Source organism: Gopherus flavomarginatus, chromosome 9 (assembly GCF_025201925.1).
Source record: "Gopherus flavomarginatus isolate rGopFla2 chromosome 9, rGopFla2.mat.asm, whole genome shotgun sequence".
NCBI lineage: Eukaryota > Metazoa > Chordata > Testudines > Testudinidae > Gopherus > Gopherus flavomarginatus.
In genome coordinates, this window is record NC_066625.1 from 70,549,314 (window position 1) to 70,567,810 (window position 18,497).

Here is an 18,497-nt window from a genome sequence, read left to right on the forward strand (position 1 = left end):
GAAGGTTTTTCAGGGGGGACCAGAGTGCCCCAAAACACTCTAATTTTTTGGGTGGTGGCAGCAAGTACCAGGTCCTTGGAGGTTTTCATGCTAACCCTCATATTTTGGACGCTGAGGTCCAAATCTGGGACTAAGGTTTGACAGGCCAGTACCAGAGCTTCAGGGGGAGCGTGTAGAACAGGTCATTTAGAATACTACAGTTGTCTTCCTCTCCCAGTGTCTGGCAGTTGGAGGCTTGGGGTCACCCTGAGCAAGTGGTTGCGTCCCTGACCACCTTGGCTAATAGCCATTGATAGACCTATCCTCCATGAATTTATCTATTGTTTTTAATCCAGTTATATGTCTGGCCATCACAACATCCCAAAGCAATAAATTCCGCAGGTGAATTATACTCTGGGTGAAAAGGTACTTCCTCTTCTTTGTATTAAACCTACTGCCTATTAATTTCATCAGGTGACTCCCCGGTATTTATATTGTGGGAAAAAGTAAATAATGTTTCTCTATTCACTTTTTCCACACCATTTGTGATTTTATAGATCTCCATCATATCCCCCCTTTGTAATTTGTTTCTAAGATGAACAGCCCTAATCTTTTTAATCTTCCTTGTATGGAAGCTGTTTCGTAACCTTGATCTTCTTTGTTTCCCTTCTGCGAACCTTTTCCAGTTCTACTATACCTTTTCAGAGAAGAGGCAACCACAGTGTTCAAAATATGGGATTACCATGGTTTATGTAGTGACATTATGATATTTTCTGTCTTATTTTCTATCCCTTTCCTTATAGTTCCTAACATTCTGTTAGCCTTTTTGATCGCTGCTGTGCAGTGAGTGGAAGTTTTCAGAGAACTATCCATGGTGATTCCAAGATCTTTTTCTTAAATGGTAACAGCTAATTTAGAAACTATCACTGTATTTGTGTAGTTGATATTATTTTTTTCCAATGTGCGTTACTTTGCACTTATCAGTGTTGAATCTCTTCTGCCATTTTGTTGCACAGTCACCCTTGAGATCTCCCTTGTAACTCTTCGCAGTCAGCTTTGGACTTAACTATCTTGAATAATAATCATCTGCAAACTTTGCCACTGCTGTTCATGCCACTTTACAGGAAGCTCCATTTTCCAGATCATTAATGAATAAAGTAGAACCTCAGAATTATGAACACCAGAGTTATGATGTGATCAATCAACCACCCACCTCATTTGGAACTGGAAGTATGCAATCAGGCAGCAGCAGAGACCAAAAAGCAAATACAATGCAGTACTGTATTAAATGTAAACTACTACAAAAATGAAGGGAAAACAGCATTTTTCTTCTGCATAGCAAAGTTTCAAAGCTGTATTAAGTCAATGTTCAGTTAAAAGAACAACCGTAACATTTTGTTCAGAGTTATGAATGTTTCAGAGTTACGAACAACCTCCATTGTTGTGGTTCTGCTGTATGTTGAACACCACTGATACCAGTGCAGATCCCTGAAGGACCCTGCTGTTTTACCTCTCTCCATTGTGAAAGCTGATCATTTATTCCTACCCTTTGTTTCCTATCTTTTAACCAGTTACCAGTCCATGAGAGGACCTTCCCTGTTATTCCATGACCATTCCGTTTCCTGAAGAGTGTTGGCTAAGGAACCTTGTCAAAGGCCTTTTGAAAATCCAGGTGCACTATATCAACTGGATTACCCTTATCCAATTGCTTGTTGACACCTGCAAATAATTTTAATTGACTAGTGAGGCATGGTAGTAGTAGTTTCTACCAGCTTGCCCGGTACTGAATTTAGGTTCACTGCCCTGAAATTGCCAGGATTATCCCAGAGTCCTTTTTAAAAACTAACGGTCTGTTAGCTACTTTACAGTCATCTGGTACAGAGGCTTGTTTCAGCAACAGTTACATATGACAGTTAGTAGTTCTGCAATTTTTTAGTTGAGTTCCTTTCAGAACTCTTGGTGAATACCATCTGGTGCTGAGGACTTATTACAGTTTAATTTATCAATTTGTTCTAAAAAACCTTTTCTACTGACATATCAGTGTGGTACAGTACTTCAGCTCTGTTGCCTACATCAGAGCTATCTTTTTTGGGCATCTCTCCCACATCCTCTGAAGTGAAGACTGATACAAGGAATTCATTTAGCTTCTCTGCAATAGCATTGTCTGCCTTGAGTTCTCCTTTAACACATTTGTCATCTAGTGCCCCCACTGCCTGTTTGGCAGGCTTTCTGCTTCAGATTCTTGGAAAGAAGTGGGCATCTATATGCAGAATATCATTACAGCTATAAACTAGCTTCTAAAAATAAGGGTAGAACTATGATCCTTATACTGTGATGGGTAAAGGGGGAAATTGTCAGGCGCCCAGGTGATTTAAAAGGGCCTGGTGACTGGGAACCCCAGGCCCTTTTAAATTGCTCAGGCGGGCCACAGGGCCCGCTCTGCAGAAACAGCAGGCTGAGGATGTCGGTAGCTGCCCCAGCCCTGCAAGGAAACACCTCCTCCAGTGCCAGGCAGGTAGCGATGGGTGGGGCCCTGGGGGATGAGACTGCTCTTTGCTCCCAAGCTTCAGCTGTTCTGCCCCTTAGGACTGTGCTGGGAGGGGGGATCCCTGCTCTGCGCTGGCTCAGCAGGGCCGGTGAGTGCAGCCGGGGGGCAAGGCATGGGGGAATGGGTTTGTGTGTGGGGGGGTGCTGGGCTGTGAGGCGGTGGGGGCTCTGGGCAGTGCGGGAGGTTTGTGTGTTGGGGTGCTGGGCAGTGGGGGGGTCCGTGTGGAGTGCTGTGTAGTTGTAGTGGTGGGGCTGTGGGGAAAGGGCATTGGGTAGTGCAGGGTGGGGGAGATCTGTGTGTGTTGGGGTGCTGGGCAGTGGGGGGGTCTGTGTGGAGTGCTGTGTAGTTGTAGTGGTGGGGCTGTGGGGAAGGGCATTAGGTAGTGCAGAGTGGGGGAGATCTGTGTGTGTTGGGTGCTGGGCAGTGGGGGGTCTGTGTGGAGTGCTATGTAGTGGTAGTGATGGGGCTGTGAGTGGGGGGAGTGCTGGGCAGGGATGGTGATGTGTAGGGCGCTGGGCAGTTGTGGTGGGGTTGTGGGCAGGGGGGCACTCAGCATAGCAGGTCCGGGGGGGACTGGGCATAGGGAGTTGGGGGGTGTTGGGTGTGAGGGCTGTGTGGTGTGGCATGGGCCACCCCAGAGGGCAAGGGGCATGCTGGCAGCACACAGCTAGGTGGGCCTGCGTGCATCTGGTGGCTGCCAGTTTATAAACAGTGCCCTTGCACTGGGCTGGGCACAGCAGAGTGCCCCCTCCATGCCATGCCCCATTGCCCCTTAGTGGCTCCTCGCTCCGGGTACTGATCTCCCCGCACCATGCTCAATTGCCCCCAGGGGGGCCCACAAAATGTTTGGCGCCAGGCCCAGAAAAGGTTAATCCGGCCCTGGCTCCTAGGCACATATGGGGTGGTACCGGCAGCGAAGGCAGCCGAATGGACACATACCTTTCTAGGGGGCCAGTGCCTGTTCTGCCCTGGGGCCTGGAATTGTTGTCAGCAGGACTGTGTAGCTTTAATATATTTTATCTTGGACTTTGCCAGCTGCTAGTTCTCTCTTTTTCCATTTTCTTCTTCTTCTCTGAATGTTCCATATGTCATAATCACCATTAAAAAGTCACCATTTGCTGATAGGTAATACACATTTATTATGGTTATTTTCTATTCTGAGTGTAGGGGGAAATTACGTGATCTCAGATACCATTGTGTGGTTACTATTGGCAATTGCTGACTTTTTAAGAGTGACTACATTATTTTATCGATCCTGGAGCAATCTCTAATATTTTGTAAGTGTAATAGTACTTATTAGAAAGGGGAACACTGTGAAGTATCAGCTTCTCTATTGTTGAATCTTAGAGTACGTCTTCACTACCCGCTGTATCGGCGGGTAGCAATCGATTGCTCGGGGATCGATATATCGCGTCTCATCTAGACGCGATATATCGATCCCCTAACGCGCTTATATCCATTCCGTAACTCCACCAACCCGAACGGAGTTGCAGAATCAACAGGGGGAGCTGCGGACACTGATCCCACGCCATGAGGACGGTGAGTAATTCAATCTTAGATACTTCAACTTCAGCTATGTTATTCACGTAGCTGAAGTTGCATATCTAAGATCGATTTTCCCCCATAGTGTAGACCAGCCCTTAAAGGACACCATGATTGTCTTAACATACAAACAAGTATAGTAATAGTAATAATGGATGGGGTTTTAACTTCCAGTATACCAGAATGGTAAGCATTTGGAAATAAGCTACTTAGCTATTCTTGCTACATGAACAGCATCAAAATGAAAAGCTATTGGGCCAAATCCAGAGGTGAATGCAAGGGAGACTAAACTGGTGGAGTTCCCCCTTCTTTTGTTTCCCTCGGCATATAATTTACACCCACAGCGAGTTCCAGAGACTATGATTCAATTATACATCAGCAAGTGGGTATGAGTGTAAATGAAACCTCTTAAAACTCACCTCAGTTTCCCCCACTGAATCTAAGGGACTTTCCCTTGGTATAAGTATATTTCAAGGGAGCAGAAATAGAAGAGTATAATAGGAAAAGCAAATGTTGTACATTGGGGAACAGGACTAGCTAGTACCCAGTTGGCTCTGGATTAGGGAAATCCAAGAGTGACTCCAAGTCACTTTTGCATACATGCAGGCCTATCTGATTTTTAAGTGCCCTATGGCCATATCTCTTCCTAAACATACTCCTAGGCACAACCCTGCAGCTGCTTTTATGCATAACACTTACATGAACTAGCCTATTATCTTCATGTGCCCTCTTGGGACTTGTGTTTGAAAAGGCTGCTAAAAATGACAATGTCTTTCAGGCTGTGGCAGAATGCATGAATATTGCTAAGAACACATTACTGTCATCTTGAGTAAATAAATATCAATAGTGATTTACTGAGAATTGCTTGATTGAAAGGATAGTGTCACAGATGTCAAATTATTTTCTAAAAATGGACAGCCCAACAGTCTTTTAAACAGGACATAGAACTTTTTGGTGACATAAATAATGTTGATTTTTCTTTCCATATTATCTGAGCCCTGTATTTACTAATTGATGAAAAGTATTTTATATATGAACTGTGATGACACAGGGGACAAGAACCGCTATGAATTAGTTGTAAAAGGTCAGCACAGAAGAGGTTAAATAATGTGAAATTTCTTAATGCAACTAGGTTTAGGCAAGAGTTACTTGTGTGGGATATATCTTGAAATCAAATGTTGTTACAATGTGCCAGAGAAAATGTATTGTAGTTCTTTCATGCCAAAGAATTCCCGGAACTTTGTATAATGCAACCAGAATAATTGGACTTGTTGTTCACTACAAAACTCTCTGGCTGAACACTAAAAATTCTTCAGTCTGAGTAGGCATTCAGTGAATTAACAAAGTTCTTTTTATAACATTAAAAATAATGCAGATCACTTCTAAATATTTGACAATAGACTTTTGTGAAAACAAGATGCAAAAGGTTTTCTGTAATTGTAACAGGAGGACATTTTCCTCCCTGACAGTATGCCTCAAAATAATGATAAAATAGAAACCTAACTTTTGATGCATGAGGGTTTGTTTTAACAGCAGAGTCCTAGTTCTCATCTCACTCCAGTGTAGATCAGGAGTAACTTGATTCAAATCAGTGGAGTTAAAACTCCTGAGCGTTAGACTCATTAGTGTGAGATTAGAACCCAGCGTTGATGTTTTATGGACCTGATACAAAGTTCATTGAGGTCAATAGGAGTCTTTCTTTTGATGCATTGTCCTCTTTGCCCCATGCTTTTCTAGAGTGGAATCTTCTAGAGCTGAGATAGCTCTATGGTGTAACCATTGCTTGACCGAGCATCTCCTATTCTTCTTCCCATGTCTACATTGACTTTAGCCTGCTTCTTTCATGCACCTTTTGGGAAGAAGCATTATGTCTTTGATCAGGTGTTCAATCACTTCACTTCTGCTTCTTTATCTTGGAGGTACCTGGCTGTGATAGTGCCTCACTGACTGATCCTACAAAATCTTAATCACACAAGTAGTCACATTGGCGTCAGTTTGAAGTTCCTTTTATGAGGAATGTTTTGCAAAATCAGGGCCTAACTGTATATGACAGAACTCCAGGGAGAGTATCTTAAATACAAAGAAAGTTTATTTGAGGAAAATATAAAATTAGAGGTAGCTAAACAAAGACTAATATTGCTAGGCAGAAAGTATTGGGTGAAATCCTGAACCCACTGAAGTCAATGGCAAAACTCCCACTAACTTCAGTACGTCAGGATTTCACCTGCTATTTCTGGTGTGTCTGGAAAAAAGTACATTAAGTTACTCAGCTCAACAGCTGTCTCTCTATTCCAACTGTGTTCCTCTGGAAGCTTCTGCCAGGGTGCATCTCTGAGCTTTATAGGACAATCAAGTTTCTTGTTCTCTTGAAAGCACTCTGTCTTGTATCAATGGAGTCCAGTTACTCATGGAGGACCTAATGCAATGCCCAATGCAATGTCTAATACAAGTTTAAGACATTTATGTCCAGATGGAGCCATCAGTGTGTGTAAAATAAGCCCCACTGCCATCCTATTTTAAGTGAGATAGGCCCCATCTATAACATACAGTATGTATAAGGAATTGAATTAGCAAAGAACCTTCATACCTTCTTCAAAAAGGAGATATTATTCATGTACTATTCAGCCTAAAAACTAGCCTCAGACATCTTATAAAAGATTTGAGGAAAGCACCTCAGTGCTAAGAGCTGTGGAAATGAATTCAGTGAAATTGGCCTTCTAGATTATTTTTTCACATATATCAAAATCAAACATTTCCTTTAAATTACTTTCAGCAGTAAAATGAATAAATTATACCATTATCGACTTCCATCTCAAATTTCTGGGACCGATATTTTACTGTTACGCTAAAGTTATTAGGTGTCAGATACCATTAGAAAAATGTAAATTGCTTCTTGTATCTCTATGCTTAAATACTGTCTGTTTTGTAATTTAACAGTAAATTTATATTGCTCATGGAAAGTGCCAACACTTGGAAATAAAGTTCTCTACTTATCCATTCATGGGGTACAACACTCAGATAAAAGCTCCATTGTTGTAATCTGTAGCATATGCAATTTCCTTACAGTTATTCTAAGAGCACCACTTATGTGAAGATGTCCTCTTCTGACTCCAAGCCATATACAATAAATCCAGTTTAGCGTTTGCAGAAAATCCACTTGTACCCATCTCCTCCCATCTTTATTCAATACTTGGGATGGATATCTTTCATATGGCTTCGATTTTGCATAAAATCAGCCCTTCTGGTTCCTGAGTGCTGGTTCTGAACAACTATTTTAATTTGGTATCCATTATGTTTTTCAACCTGCACTTTTCCTCTTTCCAGTAAGTCTTTACACCCCCACCTCGCTTTTTTAAATGATTAGCATGTGCATGCACTGTTAGACATTTAGGGTGACCAGATGTCCTGATTTTATAGGGACAGTCCCAATTTTTGGGTCTTTTTCTTAGATAGGCTCCTATTACCCCTCACCCCCTGTCCCAATTTTTCACATTTGCTGTCTGGCCACTCTACAGACATTTATACTCCAGAAGAGTAATCTGCAAAAATCTGTTTTCTCAGACAAAATTTCAGAAGTATTTTGGTGGACTTTTCTTGCTTTGACTTGTCCAAGATGGTAGTTGCAAGGACAAAGGTCTAAACATTGGGTCTGAAATAACTAAATCTTAGTCCTTGGATGAAGAAGTGAGACACTTTTCTGCCTTCCTGGTCCTGGAGTTTGCTAGGAGCCAAACTGTCTATGGGCACAAGTTAGAGCAATTTAAGATCTATGTCAGTTTGTAATGGCCCCGAGGGGTGATTAGGATTGGCTGGAGTGCATTACACTCTGGCATCTCAGCCTCCTGCCCTCCTTTCCAATGAGAAAACTCTGTTTGGTTTTCAGACAATCTGTGAACATAAACAAGGCAACATTTGTGTCAAATTATTTATTCTATTTCACATGTGAGTTATAGTTGTTATGAAATCTTGCCTCCCTAAATCTACACGATATCTTCCTTGTCTCTAATGTACTTCTCAGTATTTCAGAACAAATTACAGCTCACTTCCAGATTAGATATCTTCTTCTGAATTTATATACAAACAGCTTAGAAAATAGACCAACCCTCAAAAAATAAAAGAAAATTCAGAGCCTCCTCTTTTCCCATAAAACAAGAACAACTTAGGAAGCAGTTGTGTGAATTTGCCTGCACCACTCTTCCGATCTACCTCAATTCTGATGTGGAAAGACAACCTGCAGGGGAGAGAAGGCAGGATTTTGACTCTGTGCCTATTCATTCCTTGGTTTCTCTGGTGAAACTGCCAACAGAGATGCTAATCAGTGCCAATTACAGTAGTGCATTTTGTCATGTGGACACCTGTCTATTGAACTTGACTGGAGCTGCCAACTCATTTTACATAGGCCGCTGAACAAATGTTAGGCTGTAAGAACTTTTGGCCTCAGTCTAAGCTGCACCAGCTCTACAGTCATGACCTAGAAGTGACAGGTTCTGTATCCCATTGTCATCCCCTGAACCATCATCCAGTTCTCTTCTCATCCAAGAATCTTGACATTTTGATTTTTCATCTCCTGCTTTTGTCTCCTCCATGCTTAATTGACTTGTAGATAGAATTTCATTATAGTTATTTCAATGCAACTTCAAAGTCTAGTTATTAAGTATGTCCTTGTAGTTTCTTTTCTTTTTTCTAAACAAAAGAGAAATTGAATTCAGAAAAAGAAAAGATGTCAATGCAAGAGAAGTGGTGCACATTTAAAATAAGAAAAAGTCGGGAAGTGCAAAGGTTAAGTCCTGCAGCAATGTTAACTTGATCACTCAAATTTAAGTTGAAATGTAGGGTATTCTAGACCAGTGATTCCCAAACTTGTTTTGCCGCTTGTGCAGGGAAAGCCCCTGGCGGGCTGGGCCGGTTTGTTTACCTGCCGTGACTGCAGGTTCGGCTGATTGCGGCTCCCAGCGGCCGAGGTTTGCTGCTCCAGGCCAATGGAAGGCTCCCATTGGAGCAGCGAACCATGGCCACTGGGAGCTGCAATTGGCCGAACCTGTGGACGTGGCAGGTAAACAAACCGGCCCAGCCCGCCAGGGGCTTTCCCTGCACAAGCGATGGAACAAGTTTGGGAACCACTGGTCAGACTAGAGGTTCTGCTCTCATTTTAACTCAAGTTATCTGATTGCTGTTTAACTTGAGTTAGTGAACAGGTTTGTAAATGCTCATTAGACACCCTCCACTCATTTATCCCAGCGCACAAATGTGTGTGGTTTTCCTAGGGTTCAGCCTGGAACAAATGTTTGTGGAGCGTCTAGTGGCTTGTCTTCATTGCAACAGCTAGCTCAAGTATGAGAGGCCACACCGTGAAGCATTTCAGATACACACAGTGATTGGCTTGGCAAAGTGATTAGCTAAGTAGCTGATGAGTTGTGCTGACTCAAACTGTAGTCTGTAACTGCAGCCCCACTGCACTATTAGCTTGAGGATCGGCAGCTCTCAAGCTTCAGCACACATCCCCTGATGGGAAAATTAGCTTGAGTTTAAAGCACCACTTTACCTAAACTAGATATTGTAGTGTTATAGACAAGTCAGGTTAGGGGCCATACTCAGGTTCTACCTTGAGCTAACAATGCAGTGAAGACAAGCCTTAGACCGGAACAAAGAACACAGGCCATTCTTAGCAGATGGGGAACTCTATCCTAGAAAGCAGTGAATCTAAATAAGGTTGGGGGTCACGGTGGATACTCAGCTGAATATGAGCTACCACTATGATGCGGTGGCCAAAAGAGTTAATGTGATCCTGGCATGCATGAGCAAGGAAATCTTGAGTAGGAGTAGAGAGATTATTTTACAGATGTGTCCAGTTCTGGTGTCCATAATTCAAGAAGGATGTTGATAATTTGGAGAGGTTTCATAGAAGCATCACGAGAATGTTTAAAAGATTAGAAAACGTGCCTTATAGTGATAGATTCAAAGAGCTCAATTTATTTAGCTTAACATAGAGAAGATTAAGCGGTGACTTGATTATTGCATATAGGTATCTACACAGGGAACAAATATTTAATAGTGAGCTCTTCAATCTAGCAGAGAATGGTATAACATGATGCAGGGGCTGTAAATGGAAGCTAGAAAAATCCAGACTTGAAACAAGGCGTACATTTTTAATGGTAAGAGTCATTAACCGTTGGAAAAAATTACCAAGGGTCATGGTGGTTTCTCCATCACTGACAATTTTTAACTCAAGATTGGATGTTTTAATAAAAATCTGATCTAGGAATTAATTTGGGGAATTTCTTTGGCCTGTGTCCTATAGAAGGTCAGACTAGAATGGCAGTGGTCTCTTCTGGCCTTGAAATCTATGAATCAGCATTCACCAAAACGTTCACTAACTCGTGTTAACTGGCAATCAACTAACTCAAGTTAAAACACTGGTTAAAAACTCTAGTCCAGACACACCCTAAAAGAGAAATGTTTCCTGAAATGAAGACAAAAGGAATGAGTGAACAATGCAAACTCATGTCAAAATCTGATTGAATATATGAGTAAAAAATGCCATTGTGACACAATATAAGAGTCACAATCCAAAGGAATTATGACTTTTAAATTTTGTGATTAGCAATGCTTTATGCAATCATATCTGCAACTTCTATGACTAACATTCATTACAAGTATCCTTATATTTTGATTAAAATATTAGTTAAATCTTCATGTGAAGTCTGCTTAGCATTCAGCCAGTTGTATAAATGTGATACTTGAAAAACTTGTTAAATTCATTCTAGCTGAGCAGTGGAAGAGCTGTCATCCTTTTACACCAAGAGTTGTGTTTCATTTTAACAGCAATTTTATTTCTTATAGCTATCAACAGCTGGCACTCGAGTGTATGTATTAGTGTCTCTCTGGGAAATGTGATCAGGGCATGATGTACTTGTATGGAAGAGAACATGGGGCACAATTAGAAACCATTGCATTTAATCCCAGCCTAATCTAAAATGATTATGGGCATTATTGCTCAGGAATTACTTTATAGAATTGACTCTCAGGAAACTTTAAATCAGTTAGAATTTTTGTCTTCCTCAAGCATCATTGACTTGGCAATCACTGTCATAACATTGTATCCAGCTTCAGAGTACAAAATACCTTTGTAATGCTAAATTGTCACTAATGTTAATGTAGCCATTTAGGTGCGTAGGAGTGCGCCCCACGCCTTCCTCTGTGTGGCTGCATTAGTGCCCCTGTGGAGTGCAAATCTTGCTTTCTTCTCGGTAAGAAGTGAGAGAATGGAGCCATGACTCTACCTTCCCATCTTCACCAGCTACCAGAACTGAATGCGAAGGAAACTGCTCCCTTTTCAGGACTGTAATAAATTATATCCTGCACCTGTTCTAGACAGGGCTGGCTCCAGGCACCAGTTTAGCAAGCAGGGGCTTGGGGCGGCCACTCTGGAGCGGGGTGGCACGTTCAGGTATTCTGCGGCAATTTGGCGGAGGGTCCCTCACTCCCACTCAGAGAGAAGTACTTGCTGCGGATCAGGATCACGGCTTTTTTTTTTTTTTGGCTGCTTGGGGCGGCAAAACCCCTGGAGCCAGCCCTGGCTCTAGAGCAAGAGGGGAGCAGGGGAGGAATTGTGACTCTCTGAATCAAGATCCTTCCTGGGGCAGTTCAACTCTGCACTAGTCCTTTCTCAGAGCTGAGTTTAAAGGCTTATTCTGGGCATTCATAACAAAACCTACCAGTACAGTATGTGAAGTTCTTTTTTGACTGACTTGCATATATTTGGAATATAAACCAATGTCTTAGTAGGTTTCTGTAATTCTCTTGGGGAAAATCTACATTGGATATAAGGCACTAGCTAATTAGAAATTAAAAATACATAGGAACATCATAATCCCTTATGAAAAATAACAGGCATTTATTTTAGATGTTTTACATGTGGACTAAGAAAATATGTACAACTATCAGAGTCTGACTCTTAATGCTCTGTTTCTTTAAACATGTTTCTTGCAGTGACTGAAGGAGCCTTTCTTTTGCCAATGTTACACTCTTCGGCTGATAAAACTTACTGAGTGAAACAAGATGTCTTCCCATGTGACTAAATTGACCCATAAGAAATTAGTAATTTCAAATTACCCTTTGTTTAGGACAACATATATCTGTTCAAAATAAAACAAATCACTTTTACAAGTGCAAGAGGTGCTAGTTTGTTAGAACATGATCCAAAAGAAAGAGGGTTTTCAAATAGATTTTATATCTAGTTATATATTTAAGACTAGCAAGATAGACAGTTCAATGTAGCAGCTAGTTTTAATGGTAATGAGAGATGCAGTTAGGTTAATTAGCTATCACCCTGGCTTACTTCAAACAAGGAAATCTACCTCAGCTAAGCAGATCCAAAGAGAAAAGAAAGATTTCATTTAGCTCAATAGACACAGAAAAGTAAGGAGCTTTCAGTAGCTAAGTATCAGTCATCCCATCCAGCTGTCCAGCAACCTTTACTCTGCTGCTGGATTGTAATATATTCTCCTTCCGGGGAATCAGGTGACTGTTACAAATTTAGGGTCCAGTCCTGCAAATAATTTTTTCCCAGGTAAAATACTTATTTCTGTAAGTAGTACCGTTATTTGTCCGCAGCAGTAAGCATTTCAGGCCATATTTTTTTAAAAGGTATTTATATGCCTAAACATACAGCTTGGTGCCTAGTGAAGGGAGTAGGCTCCCTGAAGGGAGTTAAATACCTAGGCATTTTTGAAAATCCCCCAAGACACCTAATGTTTGTTAAAGGTTGGGATCTCTCTGCCTCCCTAGTGCCCCAACATGGAGTCTGTCTCACAAAATGGAGAGAGTGAATTCTCTGTACTAATGAGTTTTACCCTTGCAACTGCCCCTGACTTTCCATTTGACCTTGAGAAATCACAACACCTCTGTATGCCACTTACCCAATATACCTAATACAAATTTATTATTCGTAATGGACCTTTGTGTTATGAGGTTTAATTAGTGCTTGCAGTATGCTTTGAGATCCTTCAAGCAAAGCCAAAATACTGCAAATTATTTATTTCAGGGCTTTGGTGCGAAGCCCAGAGCTGGAGTGCAGAGCAGTAGGTTTTTGCCTGGAGCTCCAAATTTATTTATTGCTCCAAATCCCTGATTTATTTAATTATTTGTTTTATTGCTGCCTTAGAGACTGACATTTGTTTACTGGCATTATGCAATAAAATTGCCTCTGAAGGATAACTTCACAAGTCAAGGATTGTAAAATAAGGCATGTCTTTCTGATGATTTAAAGGGAGAAACCTCAGTTCACATTGCACCTGCTAGATTAGAGAAAAATGGGATTTTTTTTTTTTAAATGCAAACAGTGAAACGCAAAAAGCAGTATCTGGAGCTGGCAATCTGGATATTTTTCCTCCTGCTAGGCTCCTTGCACAAGTTTAGCTTTTCAGACCATTTCAACTGACTACACACAGTAACTCAAGAGCAGTGTTTATTTCAGAGTTGGGGACAGGGTGTTCTTTTGGAGAGCTGTATCACGTGTGCCGCACAACAGGGACAGGCTATGTATATCGTACAAAACAAATTCCATCCTGCCTATCTAGTGTTGGATTTGTGAGACTGAGCTGGTAAATGAAGGAAACTGTTAATATGCAAAACGGATCCAATGTATTGTAGCAAGGCAAAAGATGGGGGTGGGGGAAATCTGGAGTAGGTTTGACTCTGTCTTACCTAGCGCATAGGAAGTATGCGGACTTCTGAGCCTCTTTAATTAAATGCCTTACAATATAATTAGTCTGGGCATTATTTCTACCCAAGTTACACATTTAATATCTTTAATATCTCACTTATTGGCCCTTTTGTCTATTCTATCAAGATTATCCTGTAAAAGAGCTGCATTTCACTGGAGCTGCCAGTATGAAGAAGCCTTTTTGAGGTAGCATTCATCTCCCAGTTGCCCCTCTAAAGATCTCCAGGTTACTCAAGCTAATAGCTGGGGACAGTTGGGGGGGCTTTTATGAAATTCTTTGATGTCTAAAAGCAGCCTATATTGTTAGAATGCTAGATAGTAGCCCACCAAGACATCTCAGGGTCTCATGGAACAACATGTAATCTTGCACAGCTTTATTTTACACAATGATTGTAAATAGGAAGAGAAAACATTTATTCTGACAGTGCAGCTACAGAGACTGGGGGGTACACTTCATTGAGTCAAACCTACAAATTAATTTTCATTCTCTCAAATTAATGCATGCACTCCACAAGCATTGTATATTATGTTATTCAAAAGAAGCTAACATATTGAATATACTATCCAACTAGGGTGACCAGATGTCCCGATTTTATAGGGACAGTCCTGATTTTTGGATCTTTTTCTTTTATAGGCTCCTATTACTCCCCATCCCCGTCCTGATTTTTCACATTTGCTGTCTTGTCACCCTATATCCAACTGATTCAATGTGCAAGTTGCCTGTTTTTCATTACAGCTATGACATACGTGTGAGCAATTCACTCCATTTTTTCCTAAACAACTAACCCGTTTAATCTTTTATGGAACACAGGAATCTTTTAAGCTCGTGTCATTGTGTTACAAAGGTTTTATGTATACAGATGCAAAATGCAACCTTGTTCAGAATCTCCGCTTCTTGCTTTCAAGGTTTTCTGTGACTCTTTTCCTTTAAAAAAATCTTTTTTTCCCTATGGAATGTAGTGCATCTCTTTAAACAAGGGTGATATCTTTCTCTGATACATTTTCAGATTTATGCTTTGAATTATACACCTCTCATTTGCAAAACATTATGAAGGAACTATTCCATCAGAAAATGCAGACCCCTTGCACAATCCAGCTCCATCCACTTTTCCCCTGATTCATTCACTGCACAGATTCACTTTCCTAGTGGCAGCTGACCCCATCCCCTTTCATACATGTACAGAGGCACCCTTCTGTGTGCTGATCAAGCATTCCTTGTACTGTTATGCTTGAAATGTTAAACCATATTTGTTCACCCAATAATATTTGAATAAAGTCACGCAGGGCAAGGTTTTGAAAACTGCACACACACAAGTGTGAAAATATTTGCTCGCCTGCATTAGCAATTGCATACATATGCTCATTAGGCATACAAATGCATGGTGTTTGCAGGGGCCATACTCAGTTCTATTTTGCCCAAACTCAATCAGCCATAACACTCTATTAACGAAAAGTGAGCTATGTCTACTCAACATCAGAAATACCTTTCAGAGCAGCAGTTTTTAAAAGAGCCAGTGCAACTCCCATATAAATAACTATTTGCTTAATAGTATGCGGGGTGGGGCAGCTACTTGGAATCCTTTCTAATCCCCTCCAGTACAAATGTTAGGTACCTGATAAGTGTATTAGCAGCACTGATGACAACCACCAACACAATTTGAAATGTCTCAGAAGAAGAGATCTGTGCTTGATACGTCCCATCTATTAAGGAACACTACTTGTCTTGAACATGGCAGGAAGGTGGTTGATGCTGCTTCTGGATTGAGGCCTTGTTTTCACGGCTAACAAGGTGCATCTTTCCTTGGGATCATCAATGAGTGAGCTGTTCTGAGGTAAATACACAGTGACATCTAGTTGACCTTGCCTTGTTGAGGTCAACACTGACCTCACCTAGTTGACCTCACCTAATTTACCACACAGGAAATTTAAAATGCCTTGTCTTCACTGTTTTTTTGGTTTTGTTTTTTTGGTCTTATGATAGCTCTTATGTTAGTTACTCCAAGGTAAAAAAATGTACTTTTTTCAGCAGTAGAGACAAGGCCTACAAGTGATAGACACAATAGTTTGATGTGTTGTAAGGCAGGGGTTCTCAACCTTTCTTTCCGAGGCCTTCAATGTGCTATAAAAATTTCTCAGCCCACCTGTGCCACAACAAATGTTTTTCTGCATATCCAGTAGCTTAAAAGCCAGGGCTGGCATTAGGGGATAGCAAGCAGGGCCAGGGGCGGCTCTAGGCATTTTGCTGCCCCAAGCACAGCAGGCAGGCTGCCTTCAGCGGCTTGCCTGCGGAGGGTCCGCTGATCCTGCAGCTTCGGCGGCGTGCCTGCGGGAGGTCCTCCGAAGCTGCGGGACCAGCGGACCCTCCTCAGGCATGCTGCCAAAGGCAGCCTGCCTGCCGCCTTCGCGGCGATGAGCAGAGCACCCCCCGTGGCTTGCCGCCCCAAGCATGCACTGGGCGTGCTGGGGCCTGGAACCGCCCCTCAGCAGGGCAGTTGTCCAGGGCCCCACCCCACAGGGTGCCCTGTGACACTTTGTTGCTCAGGCTGTGGCTTCAGCCCCATATGGTGGAGTTTTGGTTTTCAGCTTTCTGCCCCGGGCCTCAGCGAGTCCAGCGCTGGCCCGGCTCTCTGGTTTATTTTGGCAGGCCCTCTGAAACCTGCTCGAGCCCCCAGGGGATCCTGGACCTCTGATTAAGAACCACTGTTGTAAGGGTCACAATAGCAAAAATGAGAGACTTTGTAGTCACTATGGAATCCTGTCTTGACTTGGACTCAGGGAGGAGAGTAAAACTTTGCAACAACGGATAAAGCAATCTTCATGTCATTTGCTCAAAACAGTGGCAAGGGTTGGATCCAGATATCTGATTTGTTACTATTAGGACAAATAGCTATTGTAATAGTGGCCAGAACCAAGCTGAACAGGTGCCTCCAATCCCCACCTAATTCCCAGGGGCAAAGCTCTTTTGTTTAGTCTTTGCTTGTAAGATCAAGATTTGATTGCTGTTTTTATCTGCCTGTGTGATGGTTTCACCTGATTGTTATGTAAACAGAAAAGTAGAGCTGGTTGAAAAACTTACAATCTTTTCTATAGAAAAGTAAATCTGAGATTCCAGTGCATATAAATTCCAGGGTTGGAAAGGAGTGATTTTTAAATGGGTTGTGTATGCTTTTGACCAATAGAAGTAAAATATGCACGACTCAAATTAGGGAGTTAGGGCACATGGATACATTATAATAAAATGAAAATGTAAACAACTTTTACCAATTGTTTTAATCCTCCTAATGCAGGAGTGAGCAAACTTTTTGGCCTGAGGGCCACATCTGAGTATGGAAATTGTATGGCGGGCTCTGTGGGTCCAGAAATGAGGAATTCTCTGTGCAGGAAGGGGCTCTGGTTGGGACGCGGGGTGGGAGGGGAAGGGAGAGGTATGTGAGGGCTCTGGCTGGGGAAATGGGCTCTGGGGATGGGTATTTGGGGTGCAGAAGAGTGCTCTGGGCTGGGACCAAAGGGGTTTGGAGGGCAGGAGGAGGATCAGGGCTGGGGCAGGAGGTTGGGGCATGGGAGGGCGTCAGGGGTTCAGGCTTCAAGTGGCGCTTACCTCACGCAGCTTCCAGAAGCAGCAGCATGTCCCTCTCTGGCTCCTCTGCAAAGGCATGGCCAGGCAGCTCTGCATGCTGCCCCGTCAGCAGGTGCTGCCCATGCAGCTCCCATTGGGCATGGTTCCCTGCTAATGGGAGCTGTGGGGGTGTGTTTGGGGCGGGAGCAGCGTGCGGAGCCTCTTGGCTGCCCCTACATGTAGGAGCCGGAAGGGGGACATATTACTGCTTCCAGGAGCCACACGGAGCAACAATACGCATGAAGCAGGGCAAGCCCCCGACCACACTCCCCAACTGGAGCGCCGGAATGGGGCAAGCCCCGGACCCTGCTTTCTGGTGGGTGCTCGAGGGTCGGATTAAAATGTCTGAAGGGCCAGATGCGGCCCCCGGGCTGTAGTTTGCCCACCACTGTCCTAATGGGTTTTTAGAGTAATGCTAGTAGTGATTTATCTGTCTGTTATATACAGCAGCCATGGCTGCATAAGTCCGAAGTGGGACAAAGTTCAGTAGAACTTCTCTAGATTTGCTTTCTTATTACAGTGAAGCCTGAAGGCAGAGTGGGTCTACAAAAGCATTTTCTGAACTTAAGACTGACTGATCATAATTACCTCATTTATAATGTCAGATTTACCACATAAAAATGTGTCTGTGTGTCAATCAAGTTTGTAAAGTATTCGGCTACATAGCAGTTTTCTTAAAATAAATAAATAATTACAGATTTTTATGGTTCAGACAAATACAAGAAACAAGTACTCTCGGAGGCAGCCCTAAATAAATAAACCCATAAACCACAATAAATCTAAATTAGATTAATTTAAGATGGAAATACCACCACAAAATAATTTGCTTGTGCACTTTTAGATATTAGGAATGGCTATATAGAAACCTATAGGAGAACACTTCAACCTCCCTGGACACACAATACCAGATTTAAAGGTAGCCAACTTACAGCAAAAAAACTTCAGGACCAGACTTCGAAGAGAAACTGCTGAGCTTCAGTTCATTTTCAGATCTGACACCATCAGCTCAGGATTAAACAAAGACTGTGACTGGCTAGCCAAAAGCAGTTTCTCCTCCCTTGGTGTTCAGACCTCAGCTGCTAGAAGAG